The sequence below is a fragment of the Adiantum capillus-veneris genome, chromosome 25, assembly GCF_014529385.1.
Source record: "Adiantum capillus-veneris isolate H3 chromosome 25, ASM1452938v2, whole genome shotgun sequence".
In the NCBI taxonomy this organism is placed as follows: Eukaryota; Viridiplantae; Streptophyta; class Polypodiopsida; order Polypodiales; family Pteridaceae; genus Adiantum; species Adiantum capillus-veneris.
Window position 1 is genome coordinate 99,457,523 of NC_140955.1, and position 23,111 is coordinate 99,480,633.

The 23,111-nt window shown below is 40.0% G+C and overlaps 1 pseudogene; it reads left to right on the forward strand.

Annotated features, from left to right (window-relative positions):
* The first annotated feature begins 779 nt into the window (after positions 1-779).
* LOC147425361 (uncharacterized) lies at positions 780-1,489 on the forward strand (annotated as a pseudogene).
* The last annotated feature ends 21,622 nt before the right edge of the window (positions 1,490-23,111 follow it).

Consider the following 23,111-nt stretch of genomic DNA (forward strand, 5'->3'; position numbering starts at 1 on the left):
GATGGTTTTTATAGGTTCCGACATAATTGGAAAAACAACAATCTCTTGTTGCAAGTTCACTCTTGATTTTGACAAAAAGTTAGAAAGGGAAGTTAAAAGGGGCAGAGGCGTAGTCAACCCATGTACAAAAAGTAGAAAACATTTTTTTGTTGTTTCTAGATCAAAGTATGTGAGAGAGGGAGATAAAGGGTGAGGTAGTGTAGCTATATGAGAGGTCATTAAGCATAAAAGGGTGCTCCACACTACACAAAGGAAAGTTTGTGGGGAGTTCTCTGTGTTGTCCAATGCCTTTCATCAGGTTTTGGTGCCCTCCATTGAGGATTGACATAGGCCTCAAATTGCACTCAAGGGAACCTTCACAAAAGTTTTCATGGTGTTTGATGTTTGATTTGGGTATGGAAACCAACAGGTTTTTTACAGGCACTCTTGAGAGGACGTCCAAGCATGGTTTTGCCTTGTGTAGAGCAAATTGCGTGATTGCAAATCTACTATGACTAAGATCATGCAAATTATGCATGGTAGGGTTTGACATGTAGGGCATGGGAGCTCTATTGCAATTGGCTAGAAGAGATACAATATAGCTAGAGTCTTACATGAGGCTAGATGTGATGCAGATGGGTCTGAGGACAAAACATGAGAACTCTCCACAAAGGGAAACTTGAAGTCAATTTCTTGCAGGCGTGTGGATCCTATCATGTGGATGGATCGTGCAGCAAGCTAAATTTTGGAAGTGAGCATGCTCCTTGTCTTGTGAGATTAATTAAGGCGATGAAGGTCTTATGTATGTTGACAATGTGCTGGGGACATATGAGGATGTAGTCATGGATGAAACATGCAAGGTGGCCATCAATGCAAGCACCTGATCTTATGGTAGTTTGTCATTTTGTGATAAAAAGACCGATGGTCATAATGGGTTGCCTTCAGATGATGATCACTTTGAGGGAGTATCCATGCATATGGGTCCTCTGATATACACTAATGCTAATAGTTTTGCATGCCTTGCTACTTTTGTTGATGAGGAGACAACAATAGAAGAGTTTTTGGGTGGTTTGGGGGGTCAGGATGACTGGTTGAAAGGTACATATATCCAAAGTGAGGATTTACAAGTACCAAATGCAAGTTTTGTTGCGGTCCATGCTGAGCCAAAAGTGGATTATTCAGATGTATGTAGGAATTTTTGTTTTCATGTTGATGATGATGACTCTAGCCTTGAAGCCAAATGGGGCTTTCACAATCCCACTATTGAACGGATGAATGTATGACCCTCAAGGTTCAAAGGGATGAAGCAAGGATAAAGTTCTTGAAGCTTCAATGACAACATGATTGACAACAGTATGAGATGCTAGAAAATTGCACCTTATTTCTGATTTCTTATGTTCTCAGATCAACCTTGTTCATGTGTGCATGCTCAAAGATCAATACTAAATGTTTTTATGAACTACAAGGTGTAAAATGCACATCATATGTTCCAAAGGGGCAATATGAATGAATGGGAATATTAAAGTAGAAGCTATTAGCTATGACATTTGGGAGTTTGACATGAAACATTTCTTTGGTTATGGCTTGTTGAAAGATGAATGTCATGAGCAACATGTTTTGGAGATGGCTACACTATATGGCAAGTAGTCATTGCGGCTTGTGTTTATCATCAAAATGGTTATAGATGGAGGGAAAAGGGGTAGGTGAATATATTTCCTAGAGTGGCTGCTAATCTTATATGACCCAACAGTCAATAGAGAGCAAAAGCAAGAACAATATTTAGCTCGCTAGAAGCAACATGTCCACTGCTCGTGTACAAATTAGGGAGGAGGGTGTGTGATGTAAGGTTTTGCGTTTTTGTTCTTATATGGTGTCTGCAATAATTTTTTTTAACACCAATCAAGCTGAGGTGCCTTAGAGGCATAGGTGGCAACTCTACACAAGGGCTGCTTGGAAGTGATGTAGTGTTGGGATTTTGTTAGTTGACATGTGCACCAAGTATCATGCCCTTTGCAAAGCCTGTAAAGATTTTGGTGACCTTCCCATTCAGAATGTAATCTTTTGGAATGCGCTCATAGCAGGATATGCCCAACATGGCCATGGTCAAGATGCATCGACGGTCAAGATGCTTTAAATTGCGAAGAGTGGATGCATTCGAATGGGTCTCCCCTAATGCAGCACCTTTGTGTCACCTTTAAAATCTTGCAGTAGCATTCAAAAACTTGAAAAGGGGGAATGGAGAAAATTCATGATGAGATTTTGAAGCAAGATCTATTGGGGAAGGGAACCACATTGACAATGCTTTTATGGATATGTATGAAAAATGCGGTGTTCTAGTGAAGGGAGCACAAGCTCTCAATGAACTCAGGGGGCACGGGGGTGGGTGGGGGGGGGGGGGGGGGGGGGGGGGGGGGGGGGGGGGGGGGGGGGGGGGGGGGGGGGGGGGGGGGGGGGGGGGGTCACTACACTAAAAAAATGTCTATCACATGGGTTTAATAGTAGGGTTTATTTTATTGTATATTTTCTTACATTTTCACATACAGAAGGGTACAAAAAAAATGATCTTGGAGAAAAAATTACAGATTGAATAAAAAAGGGCCCCTTTTATTGGTGAAAAAATCACAGCTAAGGGGTTTTATAAATAGTCCCCCCCCCCCCCCCCCCCCCCCCCCCCCCCCGCGCGCCAAAAAGTTGAGTTGCTTGCTCGGGGTATCATTTCCTAGTCTTGAGTTATAGCTGGTTATATGGAACATGAGTAGATTCTAGATGCTCCAAATTATTTTGGGACATTGCAACAGGAGGGGTTGTTTGTTCATTTGGAGCTACTTTGGTCGATATCTATGTCAAATGTAGAGTGCTAGCAAAAGGGTAGCAAATGCATGGGGAGCTTCAAATTTTGAGTGGTTTCCTCAAAATACCTTGATTGCAAATTATTGTAGCATGATCTTGAGGAGGAGGAATTAATCTACTTTAAAGGATTGTTGCTCCATGGCCTCACTCCAAATAAAGTACCTTTTTGGTGTCTTGAAAGCTTGCGGCAATGCTAGGATGGGTAGTAAGATACCTGTTGAGATTGTTCGACTATGGCACTCAAAGGGAAATGATGTTCTTAGAAGTGTGTTGATTGAAATCACTTAAAAATCCACGAGAAGTCTTTCAAGATTTCCACTTCACCTATTGTCTTTTCGACTACTTTAGGTGCAGGATATGCTCAGCTTCATCACGGTGAAGGAGCACCCAAGTTTCTTCAAACAAATCGAAAGTGAGGGCTTCTTCCCTAATGCAACAATGTTTTCTTGTATTTTGAAAGCCTGTGGTAGCCTAGATGCAACCAATAAGGGAGAAAGAATTTGTGATGAGATTGCTGAGTAAGGCTTGCTGCGTAATAACATTGTGCTTTGTACTGTGTTGTTTGGCATGTATACCAAGTTGTAGGCTCTTGTCAAAAGTGTGAGAGGTTGTTTGCAAAGATGTGGGGCCGAAATAGGGAGTTGGGCAAGAAGAGCCTAGTTTTGAAGAGCCGATGGAAGAGGAGAAGGTGATAGATAAAGTGAGTGTTTGTAAGGATCTGATGGTGGTGCCAATTCCTAGATCTGGAAGTCATGTTTTCCATCTTGCAGTGCCTCATATGTAAGTTTTCAACAATTGACAAGAGGTACATGTGGGTTTCTCTTTGCACAAGGATCTGATGAACATGTTCTTCTTGTTTGGGTGGTTTTATGAGCCTAAGAATCCCCTTTATTAGGGGACAGGTGATAGATTGCAAGTCTCAATGCAAGTTTATAGATGATGGACCTTGTGGCTGTATTTCTTGCTCTAGTCTGTGCATGTTTTTAGTATATTTCATGGCAGGAACCCTACATCTGTGTATGGTGGTATGGAGATAGGTATGAAGTATGAAACTCTCTTCACAAATTTCTTTGAGCATTATGGGGTCGATGATATACCTTATCATGATCTTCTTGCTTATATGTTACCCTTGATGGCAGCATACAGAGAAAAGTCTAAAATCATCTTAATATATTGTGCTTGCAGTGCACCAAGAGGTTCATATGGCATGAAGTTGTTACATAGTGGTCCAAGAGGGTCTCCGTGATGGAATTAGTTGGGGTGGTTTGTACAAAACCTTGTAAAACTGTTTGTCTTCAAGAAAAGTCAGTTTGCACCATGAGTTCTTATTATTATTTTTGACTTATAGGTGATGTTTTGTTGAGTATAAATGCTCAACAAGGGGTCGAGCAAGCAATGATGCTGGATTCCATTTTGCATGCTATTCAAAAGCACTATACCCTCTAATAAAGTTTCTACATGAAGCTTGTGAACATCATACATGGTGTAAGTGTGGCATTCCAAACTTGATCGTCTTGCATGGAGGCTATTATAGTATTTGCTTTGGCTAGCCTTTGGTGATTGAATCCACAACTCAAGCCCATGATAGAGAGGATGATGATTTTATGAAGAGAAGAAGGACTACAAGCAAATGGAGATTGATGGGAACTAGTCCTTGCAAGAATTTCAAGTGAATATCATCCTTATCATTTTTTTAAAAAAAGAGGGGATGCCAGTCAACCAAGAGTTTGAAGTTGCAGGGGAAGGGGCCGAATATAGCATGGAACTAGATGCCATGTGAGGATGACTTGAGACTCATGAGGAAGCATGGGAAAGGGAGATTGGGAGAACCAAGAGAGGGGAGAGAGCTTGCACAAGGTGGAGGTATGAGGGCCAATATGGCATTATGCTGAGAAGACATGGTAGCACACAACATGAAGGGGCAAGTGAGGAGTCAAGGGGCTGTACTTGAAGTTGACGCCCCAAATCCTAACTGAGAGTATCTTTTAAGAGCGGAAATTCTATAGTTTATACCTTTTGGAAGAAAGGGCTTATTCAAGGATTGATGTAGAATCCATGCTTGCACAGGTCCGGCTTGTGCATACATGCTCAGACTAGATGCGGATCTTGAGTCAAAGAATGTGTTATCTGTTGATGGAGTACCTGCACATCTTTGGTATGGGTGTTAATGGAGTGTTGTTTATGCCCAGCTTCAGCCATCAAATGGGGTTCCACTTCTAGTCTCATGACCATTTTTGAGCATTTTTATAGGTTTTGACATATTTGGCAAAACTATCTGTTTCTTGTTGCAAGTTTACTCTTGATTTTGACAAAAAGTAAGAAAGGGACGGAGGCATAGCCAACCCTCCATGTACAAAAAGTAGAAAATGTGTTTTTTTCCTTTCTAAATTAGAGTATGTGAGAGAGAGGGAGAGAAAGGGTGACATAATGTGGTTATATGATCTGAGGTCCTTAAGCATAAAAGGGTGCTCCTAGCTATACAAAGGCAATTTGTGCGTGTTGTCTCTCGCCTTTCATCAGGTTATACGCCTTCTGAGTTGATGTATGGTGAAAAACATGTAATGCCAATCGAGGATGTAATTCCCACATGGAATGTATTACCTTGGGAAGATGAAATAAAAGGGAAGACCTTCTTACTTTGCACATGCAACAATTAGAAAGAAGGCCTCAACATGTTGAGATTGTAGAAGCACGATTAAAAGACATGCAAGGTTAAAGAATAAGGACCGATTTGATAAGAGGCATATGCTCGGACCTAAAGCTTTTGAGGAAGGTGGTTGGGTGTTGGTGTGAAAATGCTATGGATGATGATGAAGAAAGAAAGGATGATGCGTTATATTTTTTATGAAAGTGATGATGGAATTGACATGTACATTGACTTAACTGAAGACTAAACCTACAAAGAGATTTATGTGGTACATGTCAGAGGATGTACAAGTTTAGAGAGGGTTAATGTTGTGTTGTGGCACGTTGATAATGTGAAATCAAAATTTTCAGCTCAAATTTTATGCCTTTTGTTATGTGGGACTAAATGCTACACTGTACATAGTATCATATATGTGAGAACGGTTGCCACGGTTGCAGTCATGTACATACGTTGTTGGGAAGGTGAGGCCTTGGACATGGCATTGTTGCATGTTTTATCACATATAAGCATTCCCAATTTGTTTTAGAAATGTACATATGTCAAGTGCATTAGGATGACACACTCATTTTGCCTAGTGCGGACGATCTCGACCAGAAATAGCAAGTTTCATATGCAATCATAAACAATGTATCTAAAGTCCTTGATAAGTGAAAAAATGAGGTTCAACATGTATTTTGAGTCCAAGGGAAATTTTCCACAAATCTAGGGACTTTTTCCAGCTCTCTTGGGTTTTTTACATGCAAAGGAGGGCATTTTTGGCTAAAATTGTTCAAAAAAGCCCATAAAATGATAAAGCATAACCCAAAATTGGGAAAAGATGGGTCAAATTGCCACATCAACAACAGTGTCCATGACTACTAGTATCAAAAGAGATTTTTTGGAGAGATTTTTAGGCCTCTCTAAGAAGGAATACATAGGCTACTTCTATGGTGTGTTAGTGTCGTCCCCACATTATTTCTACCTTGTATCTGTGCATGTAAGTGATCCAGTTAGGTTTTTCTACCTTGTAATTGTGCATGTGGATGACTTAATTAGGGTTTTCTACCTTGTATTTGTGCATGTGGGTGATCCAATCAGGGTTTTCTCTCCTCAAAAAGGTGTGTTGGCTTGTTTATGGAGGTGTTGAAGCTTCCATGAGATGGCCTAGATGAAGAACTGAAGGAGGAAGAAAGGATTTTTGATAGGGTGAACATCCACTTTATCTATGCAATTGGGAGTGAGCTACACCAGATCATCACATACACAAGAGTTTTGAGTTGATCTTGGTTATGTTTTAGAGTGAAGCTTTCAGGGCTAGAGTTTTTTTCATTTTAAGTGTGTCTTTTTCTTCAAATAATTTGCAATTCGCTTTGTTAATTTTTCTCTAAACCCTCATAGTCAAAGGCCGGATGCTTCACTAACCACATTGCACACTTCTTTACAATGCCATAATGCATGGGATATAGAAAGTACATTCAAGGAAAACACCTTTGGTTTGTCTCTCTATGCTACTATCTTGCCCAATGATGTGGGTATTCCAATATGGCTAATGCTGTGTACAAGTGATGTGGATAGCAACCAAGAAAAATGGGCCTTGGAGTTGACCTTCAAGATGGTGTTTGTGAGGGTAGGTGCAATTTGACCTACTGCCATTGTCATTGACAAGAATCAACAAGAGTTGGAGGCAATTCTCAAGGTGGTCCATGAACACCCTCATTGTTGGAATCAAGACGAAGAAGGGGGAAACAACAAGTAGCATGCCATGTGTTGCCTTACTAGTTCCATGCAAAGAAGGCATGGGTGGAGAACCTCCTGCCATAGGTTTGTGATCCATTAATTGGTGAATATTTTCTCTTTTTGGCATGTCATGTTTACATTGGTGTCAATTTATCTATGTAGGTCCCTAGAGACAAGCGGTATGGTGTGTATAATCACTTGTCAAACATAATGCATGCACCATTCGAGGAGATGTTCGATATGGATACACATAGTTGCTGCATACATACTAGGACACGAGAGTACACAACATTATGTCTCGAATGACTGGTGTAGTTCAATGTGTATCTAGTGGAGAAGGTGACCAAGGTTCGGGAATTTATGTCCACTTGGAAATGTTGATACTACAAACCTAGAGATTATGGTTGTATATCATGTATACTTTCTTGAAAACAAGCTAATTCTAGTTCTCTTGCATGCGCTTATTGGAGATTCGCTAATACACGCAACAACCGTCGACGAGACATTGCTTGAGTTCTTTCAACAAAAGGAGGTAGTCAAAAAGGCAAGCAAAGAAAACCAAGCAAGTCCAAACAAGTGAGTGAGAAAATCGAGCAAGCATCCAAGGTTTGTAAGAATTATGTACATTGATGCTACAAACGAATTCCTTTTTAGACCACTAGAAGTGCTCAATGCTTCAATGTATGAGTTTGAACCATTAGATCAATTAACATATAACATCTATTTGACACATCTTACACATCAAATATAGCCTATTGTTTATATGATTATATCTATACTGCCATGGTGAAATGTCTGGCCATTGCATGCACTTTGAAGGATGTCTTTGTGATGGCTGAAAGGATACATAGCTTAAGATCAATGCACGGTCTTTATTCAAAGAAAATAATTACAAAATTAAACTTTTTTGATGCTAACAAAATAAATGTAAATACTTATTAAATCACTTCCAATACAACAATTTAAATAAAATATAATTAATAATTTAATTAAATTTTTACAAACATTAATGCTTAAATTACCACAAAGAAATAGCATACATGAACACTATTTGTTAAAGAACTAAGATGTGTGAACAAATTACTACCATCCACCTTAAGGAATATGGAAACTTTGATAATCAACTATTTTAGAGGGTTGTCTAGAACATCTTAGAATTTTTTGGTTGGGAATACGATACTTTTGCATCTAGAGGCCTTGTTTCTACATTATTGGACCTTCTTAGAAACTTGCAAACTACCCTTTAAGTACTAAAAGCTAGGGGAATAGAGAAGCCTAGGAATACACCTACTCAATGGCCAATTCAATTGTTGGAAGCTTGGAAAATGATTGATTAGGATGTGACTAATGCTCTCTCACATTGTTAGCCTTGTGAGTATTGACCAGCAATAGATAGTATAAAAAAACTACGGGTGACACTAGTTTTGGCATTAGCCAAGATTAGGCTTTAGCCATGAGAACTAGGTATATTTTTCCATTTTCTCAATCTCATAGAGCTACATGGTCTAGCTAATTGGGTTCGTATTCCACACTCCATTGGTTTTAGACTCATTTGAAGATAAATCTATATTCATGGAATTCAACAATACTATTCTGATTCTTGTGAGATAATAGAACATTTCAACCATATGGATGTTTCATATCACAATGATGGATTTGTGTTGTAAAAGTAATTTGTCGAGTCCCAATACTCCCGTGTTACAAAAAAAAGTATTTATTGAAAGATAAACTTTACCTAATTTTTTAGCCTAAAGAAAGCTCACAACTACCTAAGGAAGCATTGTTGGGGTCATGGTAGTTAATCCTTCTAATCCATAAAAGGCCAAAGAAAAAACTGGCGCTGAACGGTTGTTGACATGGAGAGTATGGGATTGTAGCTAGACTACACATATGTGGCCTTAATGTGTTTGTATTCCTCTTGAAAATGCTTTGTCAAGTGTAACATAATGGCTATCAAAATTGATGTGGGATAGCATGGGTACATTAGTAGTGCTAGAAAAAAGGTCAATGGCATGCCTATGTTCACTTATAGGGATTGAGCTAATCTTGGTTGCAAATCTACCTCAATCTTATGTGAGCCCATTGCATTGAATGACTTGAATCATAGTATCACACTTGCACAACAACAAATCGACCAATCAATAATTAATTTTGTACCTAGCTCTTGCAATCGTAGAAGGCATTGTATATATTCATAAATCCCTATATCCATTGAATGGGGGAGAAGTAGCTTCATCAACCCCTATAACATGATAATGGTATTTTTTCAAAACACATGTGCCATATTTTTGGCAGTAAAATCCATTGTGTTTTAAAATGCAATAGGTTTTACTTGATATTGAGGATTTAAAATACAAAGACATTAGCATTTAACCCTGTTTATCTGATAAATGAGAGAGAAAAATCTACAAAAGTCGCTCCAAATGTTCGCACAGAGAGAGAGAGAGAGAGAGAGAGAGAGAGAGAGAGAGAGAGAGAGAGAGAGAGAGAGAGAGAGAGAGAGAGAGAGAGAGAGAGAGAGAGAGAGAGAGAGAGAGAGAGAGAGAGAGAGAGAGAAGCTTGGTATAGGCATATGCTCCATCACGATTCAAGACATGGACATAAAATCTTGGAGCTTTAGAGGACATCCCATGAGCTCAAATTCTTGCCTATGCTTGTACGTGCCGAACAAGTAGAAGGAATTGTGGAATCAAACACTCAGGGAGGGACTTGGGGATTCAAGATGAGAAGCTTAATAGAGGCATCTCCTCCATCATGATTCAAGACATGGAAGTACAAGCTTAGAGCTTTAGAGGACATACCACGCGCTCAAAGTCTTGCCTATGCTTGTACGTGCCGGACAACTAGAAGGAATTGTGGAATCAAACACTCAAGGAGGAACTTGGGGATTCAAGATGAGAAGCTTGGTAGAGGCATCTCCTCCATCATGATTCAAGACATGGAAGTACAAGCTTAGAGCTTTAGAGGACATTCCATGAGCTCGGTAAAGGCATCTCCTCGCCTTGATTCAAGACATGGAAGTACGAGCTTAGAGCTTTAGAGGACATTCCATGAGCTCAAAGTCTTGCCTATGCTTGTACGTCCGGACAACTAGAAGGAATTGTGGAATTTAACAGTCAAGGAGGGACTCGGGGACTCAGGCGAAGAGCTTGGTAGAGGCATCTCCTCCATCATGATTCAAGACATGGAAGTACAAGCTTAGAGCTTCAAAGGACATCCCACGACCTTAAAGTCTTGCTTATGCTTGTACGTGCCAGAAACCTAGAAGGAATTGTGGAATCAAACACTCAAGGAGGGACTCGGGGACTCAGGGTGAGGATCTTGGTAGAGGCATCTCCTCTATCATGATTCAAGACATGGAGTACAAGCTTTGAGCTTTTGAGGACATCTTGTGAGCTCAAAGTATTGCCGAGTGTCTTTCTTTAATTTCATTCATAACAAACTATTAGTAATAGCATTTTGTGGAGCAAAAAGCTCTATCACCCTCGTACATGTAGATATCCTTCCGAGGGATTAGACAACACTTGCAAAGAAGCAAGCACTTAAGAAGTGTCCCACCCATGATCCATGGGTACACACACTTGACAATTCTATGGGGGGCAACCCTAATCTCAGAGGTGACTAGTGGAGGCTACCCTCAAAAATGATATTTCAAAAGGTCTCCTACTTTCTCAAGAGATGTCGGCCCGTGAAGACGACTATGACAAAAATCCATGAAGATGACCATGACGACAATCATAAGGAATCAATTTTTTGTCTAGCTTCTCCTTTTTCCCACTACTATACAACCTTACTCACGATAGCTGGCTCCTCTCATTTGATGGTAAAAAAATTAATCCCTATACCAACCCCCCTCTCTATAAGGAGGTCAAGAATCCGGTCTTGATAAAAGCCTATCAAGAATAGAGTGTAGAAATGGAGCTCTCAAAATTGACGTGATGCTTGAATTTGTTTTCTTCACCACCAACATCAAAGCCAACAACAACACATTCCAGAGCTCCCATGGCATACTTCATGCCTGCTATGGCGAGGGAGGAGGAGGGATTCATAGCCGCAACTCTAAAGTAGCTATAGTCTACTCTCATTTGTAGAAAGGGCTAGGGTGCTTTCCTTGACATATTTGTGCTCAACCTACCTGCAAGCAAGCCTAGAACACACATTAAGTTAGCATCACAATATTTGAAACTAGACATATCACAGAGTGAGAAAATGTCAAAGCAGGATATTATCCATACTATGCAAATAGATTCAACGCCTAGGATGATGCTTCTCCATGTAGTATACTCAACAGCAATGCCTTGTCCACATCAACCACCATCGTAAATTTCATCGATCTAAAAACAATAGATGTTGTTGATGCTAGCCTCTTGTAAACACACAATGAGGTCTCAACACAAAGAAAACCTTAAACTTGCAACAAGCAATGGAAAGAGCGACAATGCTTACATAGGGTGCACACCTGGCACATGCCATGTTTCCCCATGTGGTAGTAAGCCATCCATCCCCGCCCTTTACAACATGCACATTGCTATTTTGAATGGTGAAATCGAGGCACACATGGGACCTCGATGCAACACCAATGGTGTGGACACATCTATGACAATGTGGGTCTTTCTGCTAAATCAGATGGCAATCTTTTCTCAGGGGCTTGGTGAAACCATCTGCATCAAAATGAGCGGTAGAATCACCACTTTCAAAATAGATAGGCTTATAGATCCTTCCCACCTTTTGTAGTAATACTGCCCCAATAGCCACCGTGCCTACCGTCATGGCAGCATAAAAATAATCTTCTTGATTAAGTAGGTATACCGTTGGCAGCTGGCACAAGATTTCCTTCACTCGATCAAAAGCTTCTTGAACCTCCTTGTCCCATTCAAAGCCATGCACCTACTACGCCTTCTTTTGAAGGGGGTATACATAGTGTGACACCAGAAAAAACTCGATAGATACTTCATCCTATGCACAAATGATTCCAAACCTTGAGAACTAGTAGAGGACTCCATCAAGACTAGAGCCTTGACCTTTTTTGGATCTGCCTCAATTCCATTTTGCGACACCACAAGAAAAATGTTGATGCTGAAGGCTATGCTAACTTACACTTCTTGCTGTTCAGTTAGCCTCCTTCTTCATCAAGCCTTTGAAAACAAATCCCCAACTTTGACAAATGATCTTCCCATGAGCTATAACACCCAATGTCATCCATGAAAATCATGATAAACCTGCCCAAGTAGGGACAAAATACCATGTTCATCCAATCCTAAAAGGTGGCATATGAATTCACTAACCCAAATGGAATCCTGTGATAGGAAAAACATCCCCATGGAGAGATAAATGTTGTCTTCAGCTGGTCTTCAAAAGCAATCCCTATCTGAAAGTACCCTAAAAACACATCCATGATGGAGTGCCTCTCAGGTCCAACTATCTGGTTTAGGATCTCATCCTGAAACAGAAACATGCAGTAATTTCTCTTGGTTGCCGTATTCAAGGGTTTATAGTCGACACACACTCACCACTTCCCATTATTTTTAGGAGGGATAACCATCGGGGAAACTCACTTAGACTCCTTCACTGGGTATATAATACCTGCATCCAACATTTGATTGATCTCCTGCCAAAGGGCTTTGTTTTGAATCTCACCCAACCTTCTTAACTTTTGCGCCTTAGGCTTGTACCCTTCCTTGAGGATTATCTTATGCTCAACACCCCTTTTTCCTTGCAGATCTTTGTACTTTGTTGCAAACAAATTTGGAAAGGATGCACATTATTGGACGTAGCTTTCCTTTTCTTGCTTGGTCAAATCTCCACTTAGCATATTGACTGCTTCTTTTGTACCTACATCGTGCACCTGTAGTTGCACCTCCTCTTTTGCATGAGAGTCTTCCACCATGACCCCAAAAAAATCAGTATCAATCTTGAGCATATCATTCTCGCTTTCCTCTTCCTTCGCAACTTTGATGTATATTGAAAATTGTATAAAGGTGTAAATTGTATATTTTGTGCATAGACCCAGGGTATCTCTCACAAATTTGCACACCGTGTGAAAACAAAAAAACTAAAAACTCTTGTATGTAGTCACTATGGGCTGAGTATCAACAAAATGGTGAGGAATTTGCAAAAATGTTTCTTTTACAAAGCTGTTGACCACATTGAAATGGAGGAAAACTATGGGTAGAATTTTCACATCTTCCTTCTACAAGGAGAAAAACGATTTGCAAAATAGTACTACTATTGCACACAATTTTTTAGGGGAGCACCTTCACCTACACACTATCTTTCACATTCTCTTTTAAGATTCCACAAGAGCATACATCACTCTCACTGAGCTCACAAGCTCCCATTGCATTCTCACAAAGCTTCCAAGATTTCTTGATCTCTCCACCACCAATAGTAGCAAGCAAGCTATCTCCATGAAGCTCTTGACACTGCCGTGCTCTTCACAATTTCCATGCACTCTGATACAAATTGAATAATGCACAAATGTGGTGTGTGTGTGTGTGTGTGTGTGTAGAGAGAGAGAGAGAGAGAGAGAGAGAGAGAGAGAGAGAGAGAGAGAGAGAGAGAGAGAGAGCATAGGATGTGGGTGGAGTAGCTCAACACAATGCGTGTGAGAGAGCCCCTTATTCTTATATCTAGTAAAGAATAAGGTGTATAAGTGATGGGAAGTCAAATACCTCTGATGTGTCCCATCAGGCTAAGAGGCACACTGCCTTTACCCCAATATTTCCCAGTGATTTGGGAAGTGAAAAGATTCTACCATTGGGCCAATGCCTAGCTCTCACCAAGATTTCCAATCGAGCTTTGACCTAGAGGGAAGTATTGGACTATTGCACATAATTGAAGAGACTCTATTGATCAATAGTCTTTTATTCATATTTAAACTATGTTGTACCACTAACTAGTAAACCACCTTTTGGTAGAAGTTGTCATCATCCTAGAAATGTGCCACCTTGGATTTCCCTTTCTTATTCACATGTGTGGAAACTTCCCTCCAAAAGGTATTCAAGGATTCTCCACCTAGCTTAGAGATCCAAGGGGACTAGTGTAGGATGGAGCATTTGAAGTATCTGAAGGTCTCCCTCTAGTAGAGTGACAATGCTGCTTAGTTGCATTTTCTTAGTACCTCCCTTGTGCAACCCCCAAGATTTAGGAAATTCTAGCTTGGAGTGAGGATTTTGTCATGCACTTTTGCCTCCTTACATGGGCCTCTTCATCATGAGAAAAGGTTTTCTTTGTCAATCATATCCCAAGCCATGACCATCCAATCCTACTTTTGATTTGTCAATGAAACCACTAGCTTTGCACACATGTAGTTGATGTGCCACTCTGGGGTCAAAATCTCAATGCCACCTTGATCCTTGGGTCTCTACCCCCATTCCCACTTCCACACTACCATGGAGTCATATATTTTGTGCTATTTTTCCATAGGAAGTGTTTGATGGGGTTTGGGAATTATTTCCAATTTCACTTGGCCATTTACAAAATTGGTGAGATAAAGGATATGTAGGGAATCCTAAAGGAGTTAATCACAATCACTCTATTGTGAAACGGGAGGTGTATATTCCCACCTTCTCATTTTATTTTTAATTTTGTCTATGAATCTATGCTTTTCTAAGATTTCCACTCCCAATGGTGCATCGAGGTGTCTGAACACTTTTGTTTTTGAGATAATCTCTCCTAACCATTAATGGGGTCAAATGAGTCATTTTTTGGTGAGTGAAATCGATCTTGAATTTTTTGATGCTGCACTTAGAGCTTGATGTTGTTACAAACATTTGAAAAATCTCGAGTGCTCTTTTAAGCATCTAGGGGTGGATTTTATGAAGAACAAAAAATCTTCTACAAACAATTTTGCTAGCAATTGTTTGCCCCCGATAATTAAAAGACCTTGAATATGTCCTTTTGTAGAATTGTTCTTGTGTGATGTCCTAGTGGATGTGACCCAGCTACCAAGAGAAGCAAGGAAAGTGGGTAGCCTTTCTTGATTAATCTCTTCACTTCAAAATTTCCTACAACCGTGTAATTGAAGAAGAATTTGGAGGATCTTCTTTAGGGTGTGCATAACTGTGCACATTCTGGGTTGATAGCCCAATGACTTCATGACAACTTCAATGTATGACCAGGAGATTCTTCCATATGCCTTGTCTAGGTCAAGTTGTAAAAGGATACATTCTTGCTTGGTGAAATTTGCATACTCAATGCCAATCATTGCTGCCAAAATCTTGTTATAAATTATTCTTTCTCTAGGGATGTAATCACTTTTTCTAAAATAGGAGCAACCCTTAAGAGTGATAACCTTGACTATAATCTTGTAGGCCAATGTTATCATTGAGATAGGCCGCCAATGCTTTAAGAGAGAGAACCAAATTAATTTGGGAATAGGTTTTATCAGCCCTTTTTTCATGCTAGCATCCATATGTCCTTCTAACAAAGCCTTGTTTGCCATCTGAGCTATCAGGACTTTAAGATGCTCTCAAAAATTTTTGAAAGCTTATGTGGTTATTCTATTTTCTCTTTCCCATTGCCTTCAAGGTCACCCAACACTCATTCTTTGATATGGGCCTTTCCAAGGTTTCCACTTCTCTTGGCTATACACTAATCTTTATATTGCTAAGATGCACTACTCTTACATCTTTGGCCACTTGTGAGTAGTGTTTTGGTTGCTCTATAATTTGGCTAAGGTGGTTTAGCATAAGCCTGGCCATATTATTTTGGTCTTATACTATATTTCACCTCTCGTCCCAAGTTTTATCTATGCAATGATTCAAAGGTTAAACTTTTGGTCCCATTAGTGCCATGAGATTGTGTAAAAAAGAACTAAATGATTTCAGTTCTTTCTTACACATCTCATCCACCTTCTCTTTATTATTTATCTATATGTACTTTTTGGCATGTTAAAACATGCCACAGAGAAAAAAACCTAAAAGAAGGACCTTCTCTGTGTACCGAAGCAAGGGAGGGGGAGCTCTGTTGTAGGATGGGGGTGGCAGCTCAGGCATGCTCACATCGAGGAGGGGCCTCACTTGTGGGTCATCTTGGGGCCGTGTTTCACTGCATAGTGGAACTTTTAGTTATACATGCAAAACAAGGCAACTGTGGTAGGGAGCCATAGCATCAGTGGACAGGGGTGCTCCCGAGTCGGGGCACCCGACTGCCCCACCTTACATAGTTTCTTTCTTTCCCTCTCATAGTTGGCTTTTCTTTTTGTGCTAGGGGCTTAGCAGTAGCCTTGCTCCCTTGTTGTTGGTAAGGGATTTGATGTGCCTGATTGTTCCCTTGTTGAAGTTTGGATGATGGATCTCTTCCGATGCATTGATTACTGTTCATTGGTTGGTTTTGTTGGGTTGGGTGAATCTTTGTTGATGGTGGCCTGTTGGTTTGGTTTTGAAGGATGCTTTGGTTAAGGTTTTGGGACCAAGGGAGAAGTGGTCCATTTGTGGAAGGAGAATACCGGTTCGTGGCAGCCCTTGGTCCCCCTGCTGGGCTAGTTGATGATGCTGTTGAGATCTAGGTGTTTCTTTGGTTCGAGGGTCGTCTGTTGTTGGGATGTCTTTCTTGTGAAGGAGGTGATTGAATCCACCCATTGTGGGACTTTATCTCTATTCCTAGATACTTTTTTATGTATCTGCTAATTATATTGGACATTTTTGGCTTGGCGCGAGTGGGTCAGTAATGGTGGCACCCAATATGGTCAGCTCGATGTTATTTGTGATGTTGTAATAGGTTTCTCGGCTTCCCTTTAAAAAGTCGAATCATGGACATGTAGATGAGGGACTTGGTTGTGAGTTTTGATGCCCTAGCCTGTTTTGAGCAGGGCTATCGTCTCTAATTCTTTTTCATCTTTAATTTACTACTCACAATTTGTGAGTTTTGCAAAAAAAAAAACATGCCATAGAGGAGAAGGGGAAAGGAATACAAATTTTTGGATGTCTATTCTTTTGTGTGTAAATGGGTCTCGTCATTCAAGGCCTTATGTGACTTGCTTTTTGATTTCTCTTTCAAAATGCCTATGCACGCTTTGACCTTGTTATGGGAACCCTTATTATTATCAAGTTGACGACTGAGAGTGGCTACTCTCATGCATCTTGTAATCCTCATATCTTGAGCTCTAGTAATCACATTTTGATTCCAAAACTTGCATTGTGTTCCTTGTCTATTGCTCTTTCATTCAAGTATAGTCATTGTCAATTCTACTATCATTAGGGAGTACTCATTAGTAGGCTAAATTGTCTATTTTGAGTGCAATAATGATTTTTTTAAAACATTCTGACCATAGGAGAGTGTTCCTAGGCCCTAGGAAAACCTTTTTGGTATGTTCTATTGCTCTTTCTAGGAGGACCTTGATCATGATGGATCATGATTTTGGTACCTCCTCAAATTGCAACCAAACTTGTTAGGCCAGTCCCCTCAGTGCCCTAGACCTCCTCCTAAAGTTTTTTAGCATTTGGACTTTGTTTGAGTGCCAAAATGGGTTGATGACTAAGTGTGGTGACATAGGACATATGTAGGTTGCTAGATCCGAGAGCGATATATTTGCATGTGATAGAGATATTGTCATTTTGTAGGTTCACTTCTTGAGGCTGACACCCTCAAAGAGTCTTTGTGCCCCATCTGACTTTCTTTCTTGAGTATTTGACACTATGTTAGTGCCATAAATCTATGTTACAGATGTTTGTCATGGCAATCCGCTAACATTAGTGTCGTTGCCGGGAAAGTGAGCCTTAGGTGGGGAGTGACCTAGTCGTAACTTTTTACTTATAGACTTTTGATTTTGATTTCCACTTCATTTACACTTTAGCAGTTAGGCACCTAGACATGGGGTTTAGTGCGTGGTAGAGGCTAGAAGTCAAGGACTTGTTAGGCCTACTCTTGAGAGGTATTAGGAGTTGTGAGTGAGATACAAAAGCATTTTATTCTGCATATTCTGTGATGCTTTGAATGTACTTTTCATATTCCATTTTTCTTCCAGTTTTGCACCATTCGTTGTTGATTAGTCATAAGATTCAATTTTGCAATTAAGAGTAGGTTAGGTAACATCTATAACGGATCAAGGAAAAAACTATCAAGATTATTTTGGTTACCTAGACCATAAACTTTGAAGTCTTAGAAATTTGATGATTGGAGCACAAAAGTAAAGTCAAACCCAAAAATAAGTGAGAAGAGGGGTTAGACAAGCTACACAGAGCTGATCTGGAAAGTTTTACGCTAAAAAGTGTAGGAACATGGATTGGGATCCATGACCCCCTGAGACAAATTGGACAAAAACTGATACCAAAGGTTTCTGTTGGGTTCCAAATCTCCAGATACACACTTTTGGTGAAAATCTGACACTAAAAGCTCAATCAAATAAAAAAATTTGGGCAAAGACACAAAAAAATCTTGGAAATAGACAAAAGTTGGGCCTTTTTGACTTTTTGGTGTTCAAACCAAAAAAAATGTGAAAATTTGACCTCTACAGGGCCTAGGCACACAACTGACCAAATTACATGACCAAATGTGGTGGAACATGGACTGCGATCCATGACCCCCTGAAGCATATGAGACAGATATTTGGGCAGTGAGTAGGTGATATCATTTGGAACAATTTTTGTGAAGGTCGTCATAGAAAAAAACAATAAAAAGTCGATCAAAACACCAAAGTACAAGTTGCAAGGCAAAAACCGCAAGCAGCCACAAAATTCTGCTTTTGGCAGGGAGAAAAGAGTTCAAATCCAAAAAAAAAGTGGATAGGAAAACTCCATAGACTTAAATAACCATCTAACCAAGTGTAGGGTTCAGAATGGTGGAATATGGATTGGAATCCATGTCCCCTTACTAGAGTTTGGGATTGTGATGTTACACACTTGTAGCAAAGACCAACACCAACAACTTATCCAAAAACAGGGGTACCAAAAACCTTCAAGAAGAGGCTCAAACAAGCCAGGGTCAATGAGGACCAAAAATTGCAAAATAGACCGACAAAATAACTTTTGGGAGAACTAAGGGGAATCAAACCACCTAGAAATCATTTAACAGCTATCAAGAGGCTGTGAGAGACTCGTGTGCCAAGTTAGTGATTCTAACACTGGGGTACATGGATCGTGATCCATGACCCCCTGTCAATCACAATATCTACCTAGAATGATATCAAAGTTAGCACTAGTCCTTGGGAGCATAGTGGTGTTTTCGAAATTTAATTTGGATTTGGATTGTGCATATTGCAAGCAAAATAGGAGTTTGTGTCAAAAGTTCAACAAATTTTGATTCCATTAGATTTTGATTAACCCAACGGTTGTAAAGCTATAGCCACCAAGTGAATTTTGTACAAGTTCTATGGATTAGAGTGGAAATAAGTTGCTTTTGATCAAAGGACTGAATGCACCATAAAAGGTAACAGGTTAGGGTTTTTCAAGCTTCAATTTCTTGATGTATTTGCATCCATGCAAACTTTATCAAAGTAGAAACCCTAGCATTAGAGACCAATCAAGCCATATTTCAACTGAGGGTAGTGTCAAACAAGAGACCATACTTACATTAGAGTTGATCTTGCAGGAGAGTCTTTCTGATACATCTTCAGAGAGATCATTTACCTATATGGCTGAGGGATCCAAAAGTGTGAGTTTCAAAAAAGAAACCAAAATGAGAGAGGACCATCATAGCCTGCACCAAACCTAAAATTTTTGCACCTGCATTATCTCTTCAACATACATATGGTACCAAGGTATGGCGAACAGGTTATACCATAGCTCACCATTGGTTTGTTGCCAATTGATAGACAACCATCAATCAGCAAGTGTGAGTTTCAAAAAAGAAACCAAAATGAGAGAGGACCATCATAGCCTGCACCAAACCTAAAATTTTTGCACCTGCATTATCTCTTCAACATACATATGGTACCAAGGTAGAGCAAACAGGTTATACCATAGCTCACCATTGGTTTGTTGCCAATTGATAGACAACCATCAATCAGCAAGGACATGAAAACATACTCAGATTATGCATCGAGCCATTCAAAAAAAGAGATATATCTAAAGCAAGTTCATGTACAAACTACGGGTATTCATCATGCCAAAATGCAAACATAGCAAAGACTGATGGTACTTGGAGTGTATTGGTCTCACATAAAAAAAATCATACACGACTATGCTAGCTCATGTGATGTTTGTGCAATCAACAAGCCAATCGAGCATGGTACACTGTTCAGGATAACAACAATACCCAAGTGGCAAAAGTACATTGTGGATCACTTAGAGCAAGGAGTTTTACCAGAGAACTTGAGTAGAGCTAGATTATGCTTGATTCAACAAGAAGAGAAAAACTATGCTATCATCAAAACCCACCTTTATCGGAAAGGAATAGATGAAAACTTAAGGATTTGTGCTGCAGAACATGAGTACCTACCCATACTTGAGCAAGCACATGCCCTTCCTGTAAGAGAACACTTTCTGTAGACAAAACCATAAAATCCATACTCCTAGTAGGAATCTAGTGGCCTACTCTATTGATGGATGCTGAATATTACGTGAGATGATGTGACGCTTGCTAACGTACTAAGGTACCGGTGCAACGTGATGACATGCCACTGCGACCAATAATGGGAGAACAAGCTTTTGCCAAATGGGAAATAGACTTTGTAGGGCCTATCTTGCCACATTGTCAAAGAGTTGGCGGTCTTGCCAAGAAGGCATCGCGCCTCTAGCTGTGAGGGTTTGTGGGGAGACTGTGAAGGCTTTCACTTAAGCAAGCTTAGTGTTTGTAGCAAATACATTGTGTGTAGCCATTGGAATCTTACATGCAGACACATATGCACACGTGAAACCCTCAAAACAAAACAAAGATGAAAACATCAAGGCTTTGATCCTATCTAATCAAAGGTAAGATGAAAGGGTTCACTGATGCATTTATAGAAGCAAGTCGTTGTGCTCCAAATAGACTGCGAATGGTTCTTTGAAACTGTAACTTAGTGCTTACAAAGATGTCTATGTTTTGCCTAGTGATAGGAGTGAGCCGTGTGTACAAGTCTTCTTGGTTCATAGTAATATTAAGAAAGCAAGACTCAACCCCTAGAGGAGAATAAATATGTGCACATCGAAAGAATTAGAGTAGTCTAGTAGTGGCAAAATAAGAGGACGTGGAGAAAGAATAATTTCTCGCAGTCTCTCCGGCCCAAAGAGTAACACAACTCTCTGTTGGAAGTGAATTTTATGGCTAATACAAACATTAATCCTAATATTTTGCACAAAGTGAAAGGCTTGAAAGGTTACACCATTGGGATTATTCATCTAAGAAAGTTTAGAAAGCAGTCAAACAATGAATGAAAGAGATAAGAGAGACAACCAACACACAAAGACCCACACAAGCTCAAGCCAAAGAAGTGAAGCACACCTCAAGACTTTGTGGTCTTGTAGACAACTTGATGAAGTAGAAGATGAATAGTAGTACCCAACACCATTTGCAAGCCACCAAATATGCGTCTTTATTGATGAAAGAAGGTTACATAGATTGTATGAGTATTACAAGTGAGGAGATAGAAGGCTCGAGGCATGAAGTAGCAAGCTCAAGATGTGTTGGGCTGAAATTGAGAGAAAGTTTCACTCAAGGAGATGGCTAGGAGGTTGGGTGATGTCTTGATAGAGTGGCTTGATTATGGGGATTGCTTGAGTGCTTGATTGCTTGATGGATTGCTGGATGCCCAAGTGAGGGGCAAGAGGCTCTATTTATAGGTGAAGTTGCCCCTTGAAGAAGATATTTGCTTAGAAATATCCAAGGGATTTGTGTGACAAGTGTCTATCTTTTCAAAATATCTTGAAATTATCTTTCATTCTCGCTTACTTCATCAGCCGAATGACTATCCTCTCTTCTTTTGAATACCTTGATTCTCTTTCTTGCAATGGGTATCTTTATCTCTGTTCCATCCAATTCAGCCAGGGTGTAAGTGGCATTGTCATGTATGTAACTTGACTATATACAATCCAAACCATCTTTTTGAAACCTTTCGCATGACAGTATGCTGGTTATCAAGACTACTGTCATACACTAAAATCCAATCTCCTTGCTTAATTACCTTCCTTCTTAGACTGTGTCTTCTATCAAAGTAGTCCATGCTTTTCAACCTGGCATTCTTCAATCTTTCTTTTGCAACCTCAATGTCTTCGGGCCTTCTGTCTAGCTGTCTTTTACGCAAGACAAGGAGCTCTTCTCTTCTAAGCCCATCTTGCCAAGGTAGCACATTCCATGTGGGAATGGTCTCTTCAATGGGAATTATAGACTTTTGACCATACATCTTTTCTCCAAGCATGTAGCCAGTTCCTGAGCTCTGTGTTGTGCGATCAGTCCATAGAGCATATGGCAATAGTTTTGGCCACTCACTAATTATCCCTTCACAAGCTTTAGCCAAGGCTTTGATGATTGGTGGATGCCCTCTTTCACTTTTCCCGTTGCCTTCCGGATTGTAAGCGGTGGTAAGGGAAAGCTTGATTCCTATCCTAGAAAAGAATTCCCTTTCTTCCTTGGCATCCAGCTCTGCTCTGTCTGTAGTTATCTTTCCCACACAACCATAGCGGCAGATTACATCCTCAAGGAGATCATAACAGTCTCTGAGAGTGCCCATTGCCCAGATTGAGTAAGAGTTTTATGATCATCAAGAGAGAATGGATTTTGGCCAGGTACCATTGTAGAGCGAGATTACGATGGTACAAAAAGGGAAAGGCTCTCACATAAGGAGGTTTTCTGTACAGGTTTTGCAGGTCTAACAAAATATGGATATCTCTCTTTTCTAAAATGTGAGAACTGGAGTCGAGGTTCTCGCAAACATGTACATAGTCTACAAAAGGAGTGGAAAGAACATGTTCTGCTAGGAAACAATGAAAACATAACAGGTGTGTTTGAGGAGTTTTCTTTTGTGGACACATTACAGGATCTGCAGTCCATAGTAGATTATCCT